Source organism: Sapajus apella, unplaced genomic scaffold (assembly GCF_009761245.1).
Source record: "Sapajus apella isolate SASKATOON/1434 unplaced genomic scaffold, GSC_monkey_1.0 scaffold100, whole genome shotgun sequence".
NCBI classification, from domain to species: Eukaryota; Metazoa; Chordata; class Mammalia; order Primates; family Cebidae; genus Sapajus; species Sapajus apella.
The window spans coordinates 5961427-5979237 of record NW_022437040.1 but is presented as its reverse complement, the minus strand read 5'-3'; the positions used below and the strand labels follow the sequence as shown (position 1 = coordinate 5979237).

Sequence of the window (17811 nt, the reverse complement as noted above, 5' to 3'; positions counted from 1 at the left end):
TCATAGCTCTTTTCTTTTAAAATCCCTGGGTTGTCTCTACACGAAATTGCTTTTCTTATGGAAAGTTTTGGAGCAAGCCAGCTAGTAAGCCTTGATGTCTGCTGCACTTGACCTTGCAGAAATCAATATTATTTTATAATATTGTCACAATTATGACCACCAATTCATTTCTATACAGAAGATCCCGAATATATGTCAAAGCAAAAATTTAATCCGTAATTTGGATTGTTCTTGTCACCAAGACTATGAAATTCTTCAGGTGGTAACAATTCCAGTACAAATCCGAGATGTTACATTTTATGCATATAATGCCTAAATATTATAGATGCCTAAATTGTATGCATATGATGCCTGCATACAACATCTTATGCACAGAATGCCTCATCAGATCCAGTAAAGGCCACGTGCATTTGAGGACATGTTGAGCCGACTCAGACTTCTAAAGTAAAATCTGGAGATTCAAGTAAATTTGTCTTCAGTGTTTCAAAAGCTCATGGGCAGCTGTCATTTTATATTTGTGTGGTATCTGATGTCTTTTTTTCTCCTTTGGTTTTTCTGGAAAGTAACAAATTTAGTAACCTAGCAATGACTACTTTCTATAAGTCATCTCTACCATCCAAACAAAATTGGGATATCTTTACTTCCTTGACAGTTCCAGATATTGGCTATACTCTAAAAGGATTTACCCTCTTATCTCCTTTAATCCTCTCATCATTTAAAGGAAATCCTCTAAAAACATCTCTGTTCAAGCGTCTTATAGATCCTTCAGATTCCTTGCAGAATCACGTAGGACAGTTTACTGACCCCTGATTTGGTGAAAGAAGTTATAGTCTTTTGGGTATTCTTGCTCCCATGAGTCATTTTCAGGAGTTGGTCTCTAAATGTCTGCTGCCCCTTCAAAGACAAAGCAATATTGTCTGTGAATTTAAAAGCCAAACTCTATCTCTGTAATAAATATGTCACATATTAATCAAGGAGCTTTCCTATTTTTATTTATTCATTTATTTTTTAGAGACAGGGTCTCACTGTGTTACCCAGGCTGGATGCAAACTCCTGGGCTTAAGTGATCCTTCCCCCTCACCCTCCCAAATGGTGGGCACTGTCGGGGAATGCCACCATGCCTAGCTGCCCTGCTTTCATGGCAGGTTTTACAGATCTTGTAAGCTATCCTTCCTTGTCTGGCTATAAATGGGCTTCCTGTCACCCAATGTCAGTGCTTAATACAATCTGGACTATAGCACAGGTAGTCCAGATTATTTGCCATGACTGGATTAACTTCTTAGATTTATATTTCCAGCACCTTCAGAGCATCATCCAAGTCATGTGTCTCTCTGGACCCTTACTTGTAGGTGGCGTTATAATTTATCATTCAAACCATGATACATGGGGCAACAGGCTTAAATTGGGAATGCAGGCAAATCTGACCCACAGCCACCTCCACACCTGTGCTAGTATTTGGACACAAGGCCTGGACTGCGTCTTTTCAAAATACAGATGCTACCTTCCCATACCCAATGGCCCGCACCAGAAGGAAAGGTGAACACTCAGCACCTGGTTGTGGCGAAACCTCCCAGGCCTCCTTTGTTTTCTGGCCCTCCTGAAGACCCTGCCATTCACATCCATAGAAATCCATAATAGCAGGTGTTTCCAACAAGCTGCCACCAGAAAAAGAGAGCCTGTGTTATGCAGAAACAAACTGCTTTTACACAAGAGAATGAAATGAAGGCCCCAGAGGAACAAGGGCTGCTTCGCGCTTCTGCAAGGCAGGCCTCGGTGTTCCAGGGTGGTCCGGGGCTAATTGTGCCTCCTCGACCCCTCTAGAATGTCCTGACATTGAAAGTTGTCTCTCCCTCCTCTGCCAGAAAAACATACTTACTAATATTCAAATGTACGTGAATTAAGAGAATACCAACATATTATTTCGTACCAGTTATACCACATAAAATAATCCTTATTTATTCATTCGAAAAAATGTTTATCAAGCACCTCCAACAGGCTAGCCTCTATTCTAGTCACTGCGGAAACATCAGTGAACAACAGAGAGAGAAATACCAGCCTTCATGGGGCTGACTTCTGATAAGGAAAGACAGAACCTAAATAAAGTAAGTGATTATATGCCATGTTAGAAAACAAAAGATACTGAGGAAAAATGGAAGGAAGGGATGCAGGCGTTTCTGAGAAGTGAAATCCTACTTATCACTGGAAAGGGTCCTGACAATTTAAATAAGTAAACTGATCAAGGAAGGTCTCCCTGAGAAGAGGATATTTAACAGAGGCTTGAAGGAGCCAGAGAGCAAGCCGTGAGGGTGGCTGTTGGGAAGCTGTTTCAGGCAGCAGCGGGAGCAGTGCCAAGGCCCTGGGGTGGGCACAGGCCCGGCTTTGAGAAACAGGAGACTGACGTGGCTGGGGCAGAGAGAGAGGAAGTGGGAGGCGAAGCGGGACAGGTGATGGATGGGCGTGAGGATGGGAGCATGTTGGACATGAGTGACAGGGGAAGACTTTGAGTGACATGATCTGACTTACATCTCACAAGGAACATTCCATCTCCTGAGTCGATGCTAGACAGGAGGGGAGGCATGCGGGGAGACAGGGAGGCCAGTGAGGAGCCCACCGCACAGACCCAGGCAAGAGAGGACGCTGACTTAGACCAGGAGAGTAGCCACAGAGGTAGTGGATGTCTTCAGATTCCAGATAGGGTTTGAAAGTACAGCCAACAGGATGAGTGCCCTCTCCATTTTCTCTCAACTGTGCTGGTTTTTATAAAATATGTGAAAGCCATTTCTGGCTTCAAGTATGAAAGGATGAACCCATTTAGCTTCCTTAGCAACATACATTTGGCCATTGCAATGTTTTAAATGTTTGTGTCCCTCCAAAATTCATATGCTGAATCCTACCCCCAAGGAGATGGTATTAAGAGGTGGGGCTTTGGAGTTGATGAGGTCATGAGGATGGGGCCCTCATGAATGGGATTAGTGCCCTTAGAAAAGAGGCCACAGGGAGCTTGTTTGCCACTTTTGCCATGTGAGGACACAGTGAGAACCAGGAAACACACCCTCACCTGACACCAAATCTTCCTGAGCCTTGACTTAGACTTCCCAGCCTCCAGAATGTTGAGAAATAAATTCCTGCTGCTTATAAGCCACCCAGTGCATGGCACTTTTGTTTCAGAAGCCTAAACAGACTAAGACAGCCATGATCATTCTAATCTTTTAAAAATCTTTTCCTTCACATTTGCACAATCCAAGAGCAGGTGCTGACTGGAGACTCGTCCTTTCCTTAGAGAACAGCGAGCTGCTTTTTCTGATTACAGAAGGGCTTATTTACCTGCCATAGGATTTGCAACTGAGAACATTACCTTCCCCAGGGGCAATTCTAACCCCTCAGCACACTGCTTTTAGATCAAAATAGGCCCTCTCTCCTCACCTAGTGTTCACGTTCCTCTGATTAGAACAAAAAAGTAAAGGAAAACTAGCACAAGCCCACATACATGCACATACAGGCGTGCACATATACCACAAGAACACACTCATGCACACATGCACACACACATGAACACATACAAGCACACATGCACACACATATATGCATGCAGACACTTTTAACCTCTCCCTATACCACATCTGTGTTACATTATCCCCGCTGGGCTTTTTTTTTTTTTTTCAAGTTTTAATGAAAGCTTGTATATAAGATTACTTTATTCCTGCATCTGCTCAACTGCTTCCTTCTTGTGTTTGCCCTTTTCCTTTCCTACTTGATGAGATTTGGCTTTCTGAGACCTCAGTCACATCCAGATCACCACCTGTGGAAGTCTGTCCTACAGATCTTGACTCAGCAACAGATGAATGAAGTACTCTGACATACCTGAGTACAGTGAATCCAAGTGGGCTAGGGAAGTCACTGGCTGCTCCCAGAGGGCGACTGCAGCTCATCAGCAATGACTCCCTGTACCCCTTTGCATTTATGCAGTACAGGTTTAATAACAGAAGTTCTAACTCCACACGCTTGTGGATAATTAACATGGTTAAAAGAGTGGTTTTATGAATAATAAAAAGTCTTGGTTCCGGATCCCAGAATAAACACCAATGGGTAATTCCCCTTCGACGTCCCCCTGGGAGGACCATCCAGTACGTTTACATGAGCAAACAAATCAGAGCAGGGACAAAGGCATGTGGGGTAAACAGACTTATCTGGGGAAGCTTTTACGATTCTAACCTTTACCCTATGACTTAAAGTTCTAACGTAAGAACTGGCTGCCTTCAATCCATTCCATTAAAACCTTTTGGTCTTCCAAAAGGTTTGAGACTGTAATCTTATAACTTTCCCTAATATTTTGCCAGCCCCCCCGAGTGAATCCCAACAGCTTTCTGGGCAAGGATCTTTTTGCAGTCTTGGTCCAGTTTTAGCCTAGTGATAACCCCCTTGCTGGGGTGAAAGCCCACATGGATGGTTGTGTCATTAGTCTTTTCCTGCTGCACCTGTTCAATGTAGATGACATATTTCTTCCTGTAATCCGGACTTCTTCGCCAATTTGCTGACCTTTGTGGTGTCCTCACACAGCCTGAACGACATCATCCTTTCAGATGGGCATGGATCAAACACTACTTCTGTCTCAGCTCTTTGGAAAGAGGCAAAGACATGACCACCCTGTGAATGTGGGAAGGCACATGGAAATGCTTTTGGCAGCTACTGATTCGGACAGAAGTCACAAAGGGATTGAACTTCACTGTGGCTGCTCCCACTTCAGTGATGGCCACAAAGGGCCCCACTGGTTATTAATGTGTTTTTTCAACTCATAAACTATATAATCTGGCATATTGTAGAAGAGAACTGTGCAGCATTAAATATTCACATCTCACACTCACATGCACAGAGATATTCAGATAACAAAATATGCCAATTGATGAAGGTTAATATTAACTCACTGTAATTCTTCAAAGACTCACAATTATTTGATCAATTTCAGGAGTAAGTATTCTATTTTTGCACTATGTTCATGCAAATTGCCTAACACTCGTCAGTTTCTGTTATTTCCATATATAGAGTGACTGACTGATTCTATGAATATCCTGCCTCAGTATTTAAAAAACATTCTCCTGTAATAATTGGAAAAGTTGACAGAAGTGATTAGATTTGTCTTAGCAGTATCTCTTATTTTGTAAATCTTCATGTGAACCTTCAGTATCTCTTATTTTGTGAATCTTCACCATAATATGAAGTATTCCCATTACTTTTAGGAAAATAACCAATGCTTGCTTAACATGATCCTCATAAGATCGCATAATGTATATATCTCTGTATGCTCACTTTGTATTTTATCATTAATATGTGTTGTAACAAAGCAAAACCAACTTCCAAGATAAGGTCAGCCAGCAAACTTTAGTGAATGCTGCCCTCTAATGCCCGCCTCTGATATTACATCAGTTCAAGCTTTTGACCAAAAACAGACACAAATGAGGTCACTTAAGATGCCGGACGCAGGTGATGGGGAGGAAGGCAGCAAATCACACTGCCACGTGTGTACCTATGCAACAATCTTGCATGTTCTTCACATGTACCCCAAAACCTCAAATGCAATAAAATAAATGGGAAAAAAAAGACTTTAGCAATCATTTCCAAGTTCCCTTTGATTAGCTCATTCCACAGATGAGCAAATTGAAGCCCAAAAAGTCAGGTGTTTCACCCAAGATCACACAGTGAGTGACCGGCAGAGAGAGTTAGAACCCAGAATCGCTGTCTTCCCCCAGGCAGGGCATGTGAGGCTCTAGGGATGGTGCCTCCCCCGTCAGGCTTTCTGGAATTCACAAACTGCAAAGCGCGGCACTGCCCCTAAGAATCCATTACAGAAAACAGCAAAGGATTCTGACATAGCTCAATTAAGAAGCAACCAGAATTCATGCAGCTGGGGTCCTGGTGAAAGACAATTCGCATATTATACCCGAAACGCTGGAGAGGTAGCAGAGACCAGGTGCTGTGAGGTTTTGTGTATTGAACTCGGGATTTCTATACACAAAGTGATCATCATCAATCCTGATAATGGCCACTATGGAAGGCCTCTAAGCACATTGAGAAAGGTCAGTCCCGCTCAAGGGTATAGGGCGGGTCTGGAGTCAGGAAGACCAGCAAGGCTTTATTGCTTGATTTTGATAGTCCAGGGCACCAACGATGAGACTGAAGGACTTCTACTTTTCTAGCTCATAGGGTATATTAGACCGTTTCACGCTGCTGTTAAAAACATGCTGGAGGGCAATTTACAAAAGAAAGAGGTTTAATTGGACTTACAGTTTCACATGACTGGGGAGGCCTCACAATCGTGGCATAAGGCAAGGAGGAGCAAGTCAGATCCATGGATGGCGGCAGGCAAAGAGAAAGAGTTTGTGCAGGCAAACTCCCCATTATAATACCACCAGATCTCACGAGACTTACTATCCGGAGAGCAGCACAGGAAAGACTCACCCCTGTGATTCAATCACCTCCCACAGCACGTGGGAATTCGAGATGAGATTTGGGTGGGGAAACAGCCAACCCATATCACAGAGCTAATGGGAAGATGGTATTACCTGGCTGCCTAGAAGACACAGAAGGAGAAAGGGTTGTGAGGCCAGAGGAACAGTCACTGTGGACATGCTGAGCTTGAAGGTTGTGTACACGAATGTGAACCTGACAGAGCCAATCCGTCAAAATGGATCCCAAGCAGCTAACCAAGTGCAAATTTTAAATATAGCCAAGCAGCCATTTGTTGACTGGAGATCACACAAGCACCATGAGTTCCCCAAAACCCACACCTCTGTTTAACTTTAGGACTTTCAGAGCTCACTTGAACCAACCTATCAGAGCTTACCTGAACCAACCAATTGGAGCCTATCTGAATCAACCAATTAGAGCTCACCTAAATCAACAAATGAGAGCTCATCTGAACCAACCAATCAGAGCTCAGCTATATCAACCAATCAGTGCTCAGCTGTGCTAGCCAATCAGTTTGAAGTTTTTATTTGCACAATTGAACCTGATTGGGCAGGAACCTTTGCTATAAAACCCAGTTCCAACTACTTGGGAAGTTGAGCAAGGAGAATTGCTTGAACCCCGGAGCAGAGGTTGCAGTGAGATGAGATTGGGCCACTGCACTCCAGCCTTGGGGACAGAGCAAGACTCCGTCTCTCAAATAAAAAAATAAAAATTAATTTAAATTTAAATTTAAAAAACACCAAACCCTCCCTTTGTTCTCTGGGGCACATCTTTACACCAAAGGCTGCATCTTTCTAGTTTATCCACTGTTTTCTGGAATAAAGTCTCTTTCCTCCAATTTCCTTCCCAGAAAACTTCTCCTTACAACCTTAGAAGACAGCCATGGAAATACTTAGTAGACGTTGGAATATCAGGCCTGAAGCTCAGGAGCAGATTTCAGTTACAGATTTTGCCGTGAGATACATTTAAATGGTCACAGTCATTATGTAATAAATTATGTAATAAAGTTAAATAAGTTAAATAATTGGATAAATTAAATAAATAAAAAGATGTAATAAAAGTATGCAATGTAATAATTATGTAACATAACATATAATATAAAATCTTAGTTGTTACACCGAGATAAGTCTTTCTCGGAGGCAGGTGGAGTTGCCTAGGAAGACCGTGTGGAATGAGAGGACAGGAAGACAACTGGAGAACCCACATAATGGCGCGGGCAGAGTCCACACACGAAATGAAGGAAAGGCAGATCCATTCCAACAATATTGATGGGATCTCACATCGCAGAACAGGGGAGCAGTTTTGAGAGCAGTCATTGGCAGCGAACCACCCCAGAAGGGTGAGGCTGTGGGTGACCTGGGGTAAGGCTGTTTCCTGCCCAGGGAGGGGCCCAGCTGTGAATCATCCTACGCTAAACACTGACAAATGTTGGGGTAAAATGTGTAACTCCACACTGCCAACCGAGGAAACAGCAAGAAGCTACTGGTTAGAACCACCAAAGCGCCTGGAACGTTACAAGCTGCCCAAAGAAGAAGGGTCCAGGGCATGCAGAAAGGGAGAAGGAACACAAGGACCCTGAGGATGCATCCCAGCAGACAAGGACCATCCTAGAGGAGAAGGGGCTGTCAATCGTCATTGTCACCGCAGCGTACTTTGTAGAGGGCACAGTAATTTTTCAACACGTCAGGTGAGAGGTTCGAAAGCTCTAAGTGGGTATTCAAATCAATAGTACAGTCTAAATTATAACCTGACTCTGATTTGGGAGTGTGGTGGCTAAGAAGATCATTGCTGCCTATGTCAAATGACAAACAGGTGACACGAGTTAGCAAAGTTTTTTGTTTTGCTTTTATTAAAGAGTATTTAGTGCTGATGGGGCTGTGTCGAAATAACTCTCTACTGCAAGAACAAAAATTAATATTAACCTTTTGTACAACAATTTTGCAATATATATCAACATGTTGACATCATTTGATATGGTAATTCCAATTCTAAGATTTTTAATTAAAGAAATAATCTATAATATGGAGAAAGCCTTATGTTTATCTCAAGGTTATTTATAATAGGAAAAAACTAAAATCAAACTAAATATTTTATGACAGAGGAATTAAGTAAATTATGGTATATACTTCAAACGGAAAATCAGGGAAACATTAAAATTAGTAACAAAGCTTTTAATAACTTGGAGAAATAGCAATTCTATAACATTAAGTAGAAGAAATAAGATATAACATTTTATATACATTATTACATCAGTTCTGTTTTCTTAAGTCCATGTAAAAAATTTATAAGATGCTAAACATGTCAAGAACATTATGCTTGGCATCTTGTAAATTTGTGTTCTAACGCACGGCCAACAGACAGAGAAGATAAGCATGCTCCCACCCAAGCCCTTTTTCTGCACAGGCAGCCGAGTACTACTCTGTCCTGACCTCATCTGCCTGAGCTTCCATGCATTGTTGTTCACCACTTCTCTTCTTAAAAATTCACCGCTCGGCTTCTTCAAGTATTTCTTAAAACGTGATTCTTGTTCCTCTTCCTTCTTCTTCACTCTCTTATTTGTGTCCGTTGTGCAACGCTGCACATTTAATCCTACCAGGAAGGGTGACGGGGCGTAAAGAGGACAGATTTGGAATCAAGCAAACGTACATTTTCTGTGTGTGTTAGTTCAGTTTGTGTGTGTGGTGTGTGTTTGTTTTTTTGTTTTTCTTTTTAAAGACAGGGTCTCACCGTGTCACCCAGGCTACAATGCAGTGGTGCAATCATTGCTCACTGCAGCCCAAGTCATCTACCTCAGCCTCCCAAGTAGCTGAGACTACAGGTGTGTGCCACCATCCCTGGCTAATTTTTTAACTTTTTGGAGAGACTAATTCTCACTGCATTGCCCAGGCTAACCTTAAACTCCTGTCATCAAAGGATCCTCCCACCTCGGCATCCCAAAGTTCTGGGATTACAAGCATGAGCCACCATGCCCAGCTAAGCATGTATAGGTCTGAATATCAGTCCCACTACTTACTGTTCTCTATTGAATTACTTAACCTATATGAGCCAAACACTATTTTCCTTGCTGAGAGGTTGTGGAGATTAAATGAGGCCATGGTCAGGCTCACCACGGTAGATGCTCAATACATGTGAGTTACCCTTATCATCATTATCAGATGTGTGTTAATATGGGGCTATTTGCTGATAATTAATTAATAGTAAGACTAACTGTGACTGATGCCAGCCTCGAAAGTGTTGCAAATGCTTTTCTTACTGCCCTGGGACCTTCCCTGGGTCATTTACTCCCCGTCTACACCAACCAGACCCCCCGCTCCCGTAGAGATGCCTCTGTCACTAAGTGATTTACTGCTTTCGTTCAACTTCTGTAACTCTTCCCCTCCCGTAGGCACCACATGTATATCAGCAAATCAATGACAGCCAAAGACTGTAAGGCCAAATGTCCAGCTAAGGGGCAATGACACAGTTTTACCTCTGCTCCCCCTTGGGTTGTATGTCTTTAAAAAGGGAAAGAAACTACTTTTTGGGGAACTCGGCCTCTTTTGGACACGGGCCGACCGATGCTCCTCAGCTAGCTGAATACAAATCTCTTCCTCCCTCACTCCGGCGTCTGAGGGGTTCCGTCCGTGGCTTTTCCTGCAACAGAAAGACTGATACCGACAGCTACATGCAGCAGGTCTGGAGGGAATGTTCCCAGGAGATACACCTGTGAGGAAATGAGAAAGCAAGATTGGGCCGAGAGCAAAGCTGACCCAGGAAGCAGCTGCGACGGAGGCCCTGGCTGCACTGCAGAGAGCTCTAGACTGGGGATAATTCTTTGTCTCAAATTGAGGCAAGGGGCTGGCATTTCAGATGCCAACATCAGCAGTCATTGGCAGCGAACCACCCCAGAAGGGTGAGGCTGTGGGTGACCTGGGGTAAGGCTGTTTCCTGCCCAGGGAGGGGCCCAGCTGTGAATCATCCTGCCATCCTGAGAACCTCCAGAACTATAAACCAAACCATCAAGCCACACTGCTGGCTGCATTCTTTCCCCTTAAATGATGTGGGGGCATGCACCCTCTCCCATGAGCTACACCTTCTCCCCACGCCCTTAAAACACTCAAATGAGTAGGGAAAGAGTTCTCCTACTAACATATCCCTCCCTCCAGGTAAATGAGAACTCGGATCATCTGACCTAATGCTTCACGTTCACTGAGAGTTTAATTAGCCAGAAGAGCACCTATTGCCTCATTAACCCTCTGTGGGCCATTAGCAGTTAGAAGAGCAAACACAGCAGCTGGACAAAGCAAACACACGCTCGTCATTGCTAAAGTTGAAGATTGCCCATGTGGTAGTTACAGGGCAACAGGTGGTCGCTAATCCTGCCCAGGTAAGCATGGTTAATGGGCCCTCTGCGACTCAAGGCAGGACTCTGTGAAAGGGAGATGGGAGAGTAAACCAAGGCAGCCGCCAAAGGCTCCCTTTCTTTGTTTTGCTGAGGGACAGGCTGAACACACAGAATCAGGCCATGTTGGTTCCTGACCACACATCAGCAGCGCCCGGACAGCAGGGTCTGGGGCTGTGTGGTTGGGTGGGGGAGGTAAAGGTAAGGTCAGAAAGGGGGAGAGAAAGAGAGAAAGGACTGCTCTTACTGTGACACGTGCATTGATGAACAGAGCTAAAAGCAATGGAAGAATAAGGAATAAAGGCTGAAGGCTATTGTGTAAAGGAAGAAGAGCAGATGTTAGAAGTCATCTCAGAATTCACCCGGACCACTCCTTCATTTTAGAGAAAAAGAAACAAAATCCCAGAGAAGGGCAATGGCTTGCCCAGGGTCACACAGATGACTCATGATGGAAGGCAAATTCAAACTTAAATGTTCCGATTTCCATTCCAGGTTTCTATCCACCTCCCCAAATAAAAGAGAGGAAAAGGAGAAAAAAAGATGACAGGAGACAAACTGGAGAAATTAAAGAGATAAACCAGAAAAAAAAGAAGAAAATAGTGAAAATTTAAACTGGGAAGGGGATGGAAACAAGCAAAGAAAAAAATAATCATCAAAATTGATGCTGATTCTAAAATCTAAGTGTACCAAAAGAGGGAAGAAAACTCTGAAAAGGAACAAGATGTGGAACTAGTCCTTAAGATTCCAAATATTCTAGAGGTATCATAATCATAATAGTGTGTTTCTAGAGCAGTAATTACAAACACATCGATGGAATGGAGCATGAGGTCCAGAAACAGACCAATGTCTATACGTGGAGTTTAGCACATGATACAGATATCATTTTAACCATTGGTAGGTGGATGGGGTCGAGGGGGACCTCTCAGTAATGGTATTGGCACCATTGGCTGTAAATCTGTGGGAGAGTTCAGCTAAATCCCTATTTCACACCATTTCCTCCCCAAAACTGAGAGATGAGTAACGTCAATAAAAACGGCAATCGATATTAGGCAATATTTTTAAAGCGTTAGCAGAAAATACAGTCCTACATAGCTAGGAAGATGGGAGCCTTCATACCCAAAGCGCACACACACACACACAGCTAAAGGGAAAAGGATTATTACATTTGACTATATTCGAATTTAAAACTTCTGTTTTATAATAGAAACCCAAAATAAAGTTAAAAGTCAAGAGATGGTCCAGAAGGAATATTACAAATATCTAATGCAGAACTCAGAGCTGTACAAGATAAAGAACTTCTAAAATTAATACAAAAGGACAAAATTAAAAATTGACAAAGGGCAAGCAATTCAAAGAAGAGGAAATGAAAATATTCAATTAACATGTGAAAAGTAGATCAACCTCACTGTGATCAATGCCAATCAAAGTAAAATGAAACACGTCATACTCATCCACCTGGCAAAATGTCCACGTGTGATGACATGGGGAACGTGGAACTCACACACTCACAACCAGACGGCGAAAGTGAAATGGGCTCAATCACATTGTACAGCAAAGCACCAAAATCTATTGACACTAAATTCCCAAATTCTCACTTTCCTGTTTAAGTGAATGAATAAATGACGTGTTGCTCTTGTAGTAAAGAGAATCACATTGACCAAAAAATTAGAGATGGAATGTCAGCATGGGAACCTGGGCAGTAAAGGATGTTGGAATCTCATGGCATGTCAGCCCGCAGCTGAAGCCAGAGACGGGTACAGAGCCAGGTACAAGAGCAGGGTGCAGAGAGGTGCCAATCCAAGGGTCCTCACCGCATCCCTCCTCAGAATGGTGGTGTCTAAGACCACGGCCTCCTCTGGCTCCCAGACAAGGAAGACAGCTCTGCTGTCAGGTTATCTCATTTTCCAAGCCTCAGAGACGAACCTATTTCAGGTTGGCAAGTGAGCGAATTAAATTCCTTAGTGGCAGGGTCAGTCATGCTAAGTGAGAAAGTTGATTCAGCCAGGCAAGACTGACGCGTGTCACTACTCAGGGCAGGGTCCCCGCATGTCCACTGCTGAGTCCTACTTGGCCTCCCTTCCTTGAGCTGACTCATTCTTCATCTCACTTTTCTGTGCAGAGTTGCTGGAAAGGACACATGGGGGGCCCGGATAGAAAGGAACATCCCCTAGGTGTTGGTTACACAGGAAATTGAAAAGCTGTCAGGTGTGGGCACAAAGAGTGGGCTGACTTCCTGTACTGCGGGTTCCTAAGGGCCCTGGCGAGACACTGTCCCCTCATGGAAGCTAACTAGCTAAGGAGGGGAAGGTCAGGGGACACTGGGTGCCCGGCAGAGTCAGATGTTCAAGGGCCTGGTCCCTCGCTCCCCTGGAGGACCTGTGTCTACCTTTCTCTATTCTGCAACCTTAAAACCTGAGTTCCAGGGTTTCTTTGTCATGTCTGACTCTGACCCTCTGTGCTTCTGGCCCCACTTCCCATTTGTGTTCTAGGATCACCCTCTGCTCATGATCCAGTCATAGTAATGATTGTCATTCCCTGGGTGCTAGGCACAGTGCTCTCCCTGATCCAGTCACAGTGATGATTGTCATTCCCTGGGTGCTAGGCACAGTGCTCTCCCTGATCCAGTCACAGTAATGATTGTCGTTCCCTGGGTGCTAGCCACAGTGCTCTCCCTGACCCAGTCACAGTAATGATTGTCGTTCCCTGGGTGCTAGCCACAGTGCTCTCCCTGATCCAGTCACAGTAATGATTGTCTTTCCCTGGGTGCTAGCCACAGTGCTCTCCCTGATCCAGTCACAGTAATGATTGTCATTCTCTGGGTGCTAGCCACAGTGCTCTCCCTGATCCAGTCACAGTAATGATTGTCATTCCCTGGTGCTAGGCACAGTGCTCTCCCTGACCCAGTCACAGTAATGATTGTCGTTCCCTGGGTGCTAGCCACAGTGCTCTCCCTGATCCAGTCACAGTAATGATTGTCGTTCCCTGGGTGCTAGGCACAGTGCTCTTCCTGATCCAGTTACAGTAATGATTGTCATTCCCTATTCCCTAGGTACTAGGCACAGTGCTCTAGTACTAGTCATAGTTCTCTCCCTGATCCAGTCACAGTAACGATTGTCATTCCCTGGGTGCTAGCCACAGTGCTCTCCCTGATCCAGTTACAGTAATGATTGTCATTTTCTGGGTGCTAGCCACAGTGCTTTCCCTGATCCAGTTACAGTAATGATTGTCATTCCCTGGGTACTAGGCACAGTGCTCTCCCTGACCCAGTCACAGTAATGATTGTCATTCCCTGGGTGATAGCCACAGTGCTTTCCCTGATCCAGTTACAGTAATGATTGTCATTCCCTGGGTACTAGGCACAGTGCTGTCCCTGATCCAGTCACAGTAATGATTGTCATTTTCTAGGTACTAGGCACAGTGCTCTCCCTGATCCAGTCACAGTAATGATTGTCATTTTCTAGGTACTAGGCACAGTGCTCTCCCTGATCCAGTCACAGTAATGATTGTCATTCCCTGGGTACTAGGCACAGTGCTCTCCCTGATGCAGTAACAGTAATGATCGTCATTCCCTAGGTACTAGGCACAGTGCTCTCCTTGAGCCAGTCACAGGAATGATTGTCATTCCCTGGTGCTCAGCACCTTTCATGAATTATCTCATGTAATAAACTCTGAATCTCTGACTCCAGGGGTCCATGACCATAAATCCCAAGCCCTGTCTCCTCTGGATGGTGGTGACTAGGCACACCACCTAAAACAAGGACTGGGCCTCAAAATCCCCAGGGATATTTTTTATGGGTCCTAGTATGTGTATTTTGACAAAGTACACATACCAGGGCCCATCAAAACCCTCTGAACTCGAATCTATACGAGTGATGCCTGGGAGAGGCCATTGAGGATGACTTTTGATAGACAGCCACCCATCTGAACTCCAGAGGGCATCCCGGCTTCGACTGATCCCATCCCAAGGGAAGAGACCAACCTCCTTCTCCTGCCATGGAGCCTCTGCTGGGGCCCCCATCTGGGTACCCAGTCTATTTAGCTTCTTCCTTCAACCTCCTCCCTCAGAGAGAGATTATAACTCAGGCTGCATTCCAAAGTCAAAACCCTCAGTGCCGGGGGGTGGGGGGGGGGGTTAAGCGTTGGTTCAGGCAACACACACCTCTTCTTATTCTCAGACTGTGCTTGGCGACTCTTTCGGCAGAGGCCACCCGAATCCCAGAGAGAACCTTTGAGTATGCCACACCCATCACTCAGAGGTCTTCAAAACAAAATGTTAATGGCAACCAGAAATAGGACTGTTCAGCCCCCAGATTTCATGGTAATAAGGAAAGAGCCCGTGAATCAGGGAACTAAAAGAGTAAGGGCTGGAAAGGTCAAAGCAGAAGGGAGTGTGGAACCCATCACCTGAAACAGCACCCAACCCACCCGTCTCTGTAATTAAGCACCAAATACGAAAGCAATTAAAATAATAACAAGAGCTGAGCCACTGCGCTGGAAAGAGTGTATAGGAGATGAGGGGGTGGTGGCCTTGACCTCAAGCACTCAGAGAACACAGAGGATTTTTGTAAATGCAGAAGCCACCCACTGAGCACAGTGTTAAGGGGCCACTGAGAGAGGAAGCAACTCCCGCTCTTGTCCAGAGAGGAGGCCAGTGCCACACAGCACAGCACAGGGGTTACGATCAACCCGCGGTTTCAAACACAGGCGTGCCCGTTCCTCCACTTTCTGCCTATGGGATCTCAGACACAACCTCCTTATCTGTTATTGGGAATAGTCATTGTATCTACATCACATGGCAAATGTCATGTGTTAGTAGCCTGACAACTGTAATTAAAATTATGTGATTGAAACATTATCTCAGTGCCTAGGTCTGGGCAGGAGCTCAGCAGACGGTTGGTAATCTCTGCTATAACTGTTTCCTTTCCCAGTTTCCACTTCTGACTTCTGGATGGGTGCCGGGTAGGGACTTTGTTACTCAGTCTCGTTTTCTCCCCACACACAGAGGATAATTACCTCTGACCGCAATCCCACTTAAGTCTTTACTTCCCCAAAGGGTTAAACACACATCCAACATCTTAAAAGAAATTTTTCATCAATCTAGTGTAAAAATTGCATTTTCAGGGTCCCATAAGCATCACCATTCCTGTTTAACAAGACACGAACTCTGGTGAGCCAACAACGAAAAAGTTATAGCACCTCTAAAAGGGCCCAGCAGCCAGAGAGAGAAAGAACTGACAAAATATTCACAACACACACCCAATAAAATACAGCCATGCATTCCTTAACGATGGGGCTACATTCCAAGAAATGTACCATTAGGCGATTTTCTCATTGTCCAGACTTTCCATGCTTACACAAACCTAGACGAGATACACCTAGGCTGGAAGGTAGAGTCTGTCATTCCTGGGCTACAAACCTATACAGCATATTACAGTACTGAATACTACAGGAAGTTATAATACAATAGTAAGCATTTGTGTGTCTAAATATATCTAGAGTACTGTCAAAACCCGGTATTAAAATCTTATGGGACCACTGTTGCATAGGCAGTCTGTCGTTAGCCAAAAATGGCTATGTGGCATATGACTGCATTACTCCTGAAGAAGAAAGATGAACACTGTGATAGAAGATAATAAGAACAGTTGGCTCGGTGCAGTGGCTCACCCCTGTAATCCCAGCACTTTGGGAGACTGAGGCGGATGGATCATCTAAGGTCAGGAATTCAAGACCAGGCTGGCCAACATGGTGAAACCCCATCTCTACTAAAAATACAAAACAATTAGCCAGGTGGTAGTGTCACGTGCCTGTAATCCCAGCTACCCGGGAGGCTGAAGCAGGAGAATCGCTGGAACCTGGGAGGCAGAGGCTGCAGTGAGCCAAGATTGGACCACTGCACTCCAGCCTGGGCAACAGAGTAAGACTCTGACAAAAAAAAAAAAAAAAAAAGAATAGTTAAGGAGACCCTTTAAAAACATAAAAAAAAAAGACTCCAGAGGCTTACCAGAAACATGTTTTGGAATTTAAAATGTAGTACCTCTAGACAAAATGTAAAAAATGTGCCGAAGTACAGAGAAAAAATTGGGATGAAAATGAGAGGGGAAGAGACGGCATTGAAGGACAGCTTGGGAGACCTCGTGGTAGATGAACAGGATTTCCAGAAATTTACCATCCTGCCTTAAGCAATTGGAACACCAGCCCAAATGCATGAAGCCAATTTTGGACGCTGGATAACAGAAGCACAGGACTTCCAGGTTCATGTGAGAATGCCCTTGCTAAGATTAGAGATTATTGCTAGGTCTCAACCGGCTCAGCCCTTGACTACACATCTTTTTAGTATTCCGCGTGACCAAATGGGACGTATACTTTGCTGCGCACCTGTTAAATCAAGTTTAGCCTAAAGCTGCCTCCTTTACGAACTTACGTATTTCACGTTTGGCTTAATGGCTTCTCTTCACATTGTGAGCCATAACAAGCCGAGGTGTAACCAGACTGCAGCCTACATTGTGCCAGTCACCGAGTTTTGGCCAATCAGATGTAACCAACTATTTGAAACATGTTCAAATGAGGCAAATGCCGAGCTGTAGCCAATCCAGCGGTTTCTGTGCCTCACTTCCTTTTCCAGATGTCACTTTCCTTCCTCTGTCCATAAATCTTCGTCCACCTCTTGGCTGTGCTGGAGTCTCTGAGCCTACTCTGGCCTGGGAGTCTGCCTGATTCGTGAATTGTTCAATTAAACTCCTTTAAATCTAATTCAGCTAAAGTTTTTTCTTTTATTACACCAAAGCACTGTGGTTGTTTCAAGGAAAGGCATTTAGACAATTGTTTGAAACTCAAGCTGAACAAGCCACTTTTTCAATAGAGCTTTATTTTTACTGGAGAGAACAATTGACAATTCACGATTGGTCATTCAAACCTGGGTGAATAGCAGACATTTCCTCATTTCAAGGAAAACAACTGACACTATTTGT

The 17811-nt window shown here is 44.2% G+C and overlaps 1 protein-coding gene across 2 annotated transcripts in view; it reads right to left on the bottom strand.

Moving 5' to 3' along the window:
• The window catches only part of LOC116536449 (aldo-keto reductase family 1 member C15-like), a 28336-nt gene extending 24423 nt beyond the window's left edge, over positions 1 to 3913 (bottom strand). For both annotated transcript variants that reach the window (XM_032258226.1, XM_032258227.1), the window contains exon 1: positions 3694 to 3913. The gene's annotated coding sequence lies outside the window, so the exon portion shown is untranslated. The remainder of the gene's footprint in view (positions 1 to 3693) is intronic.
• Positions 3914 to 17811: the final 13898 nt, after the last annotated feature.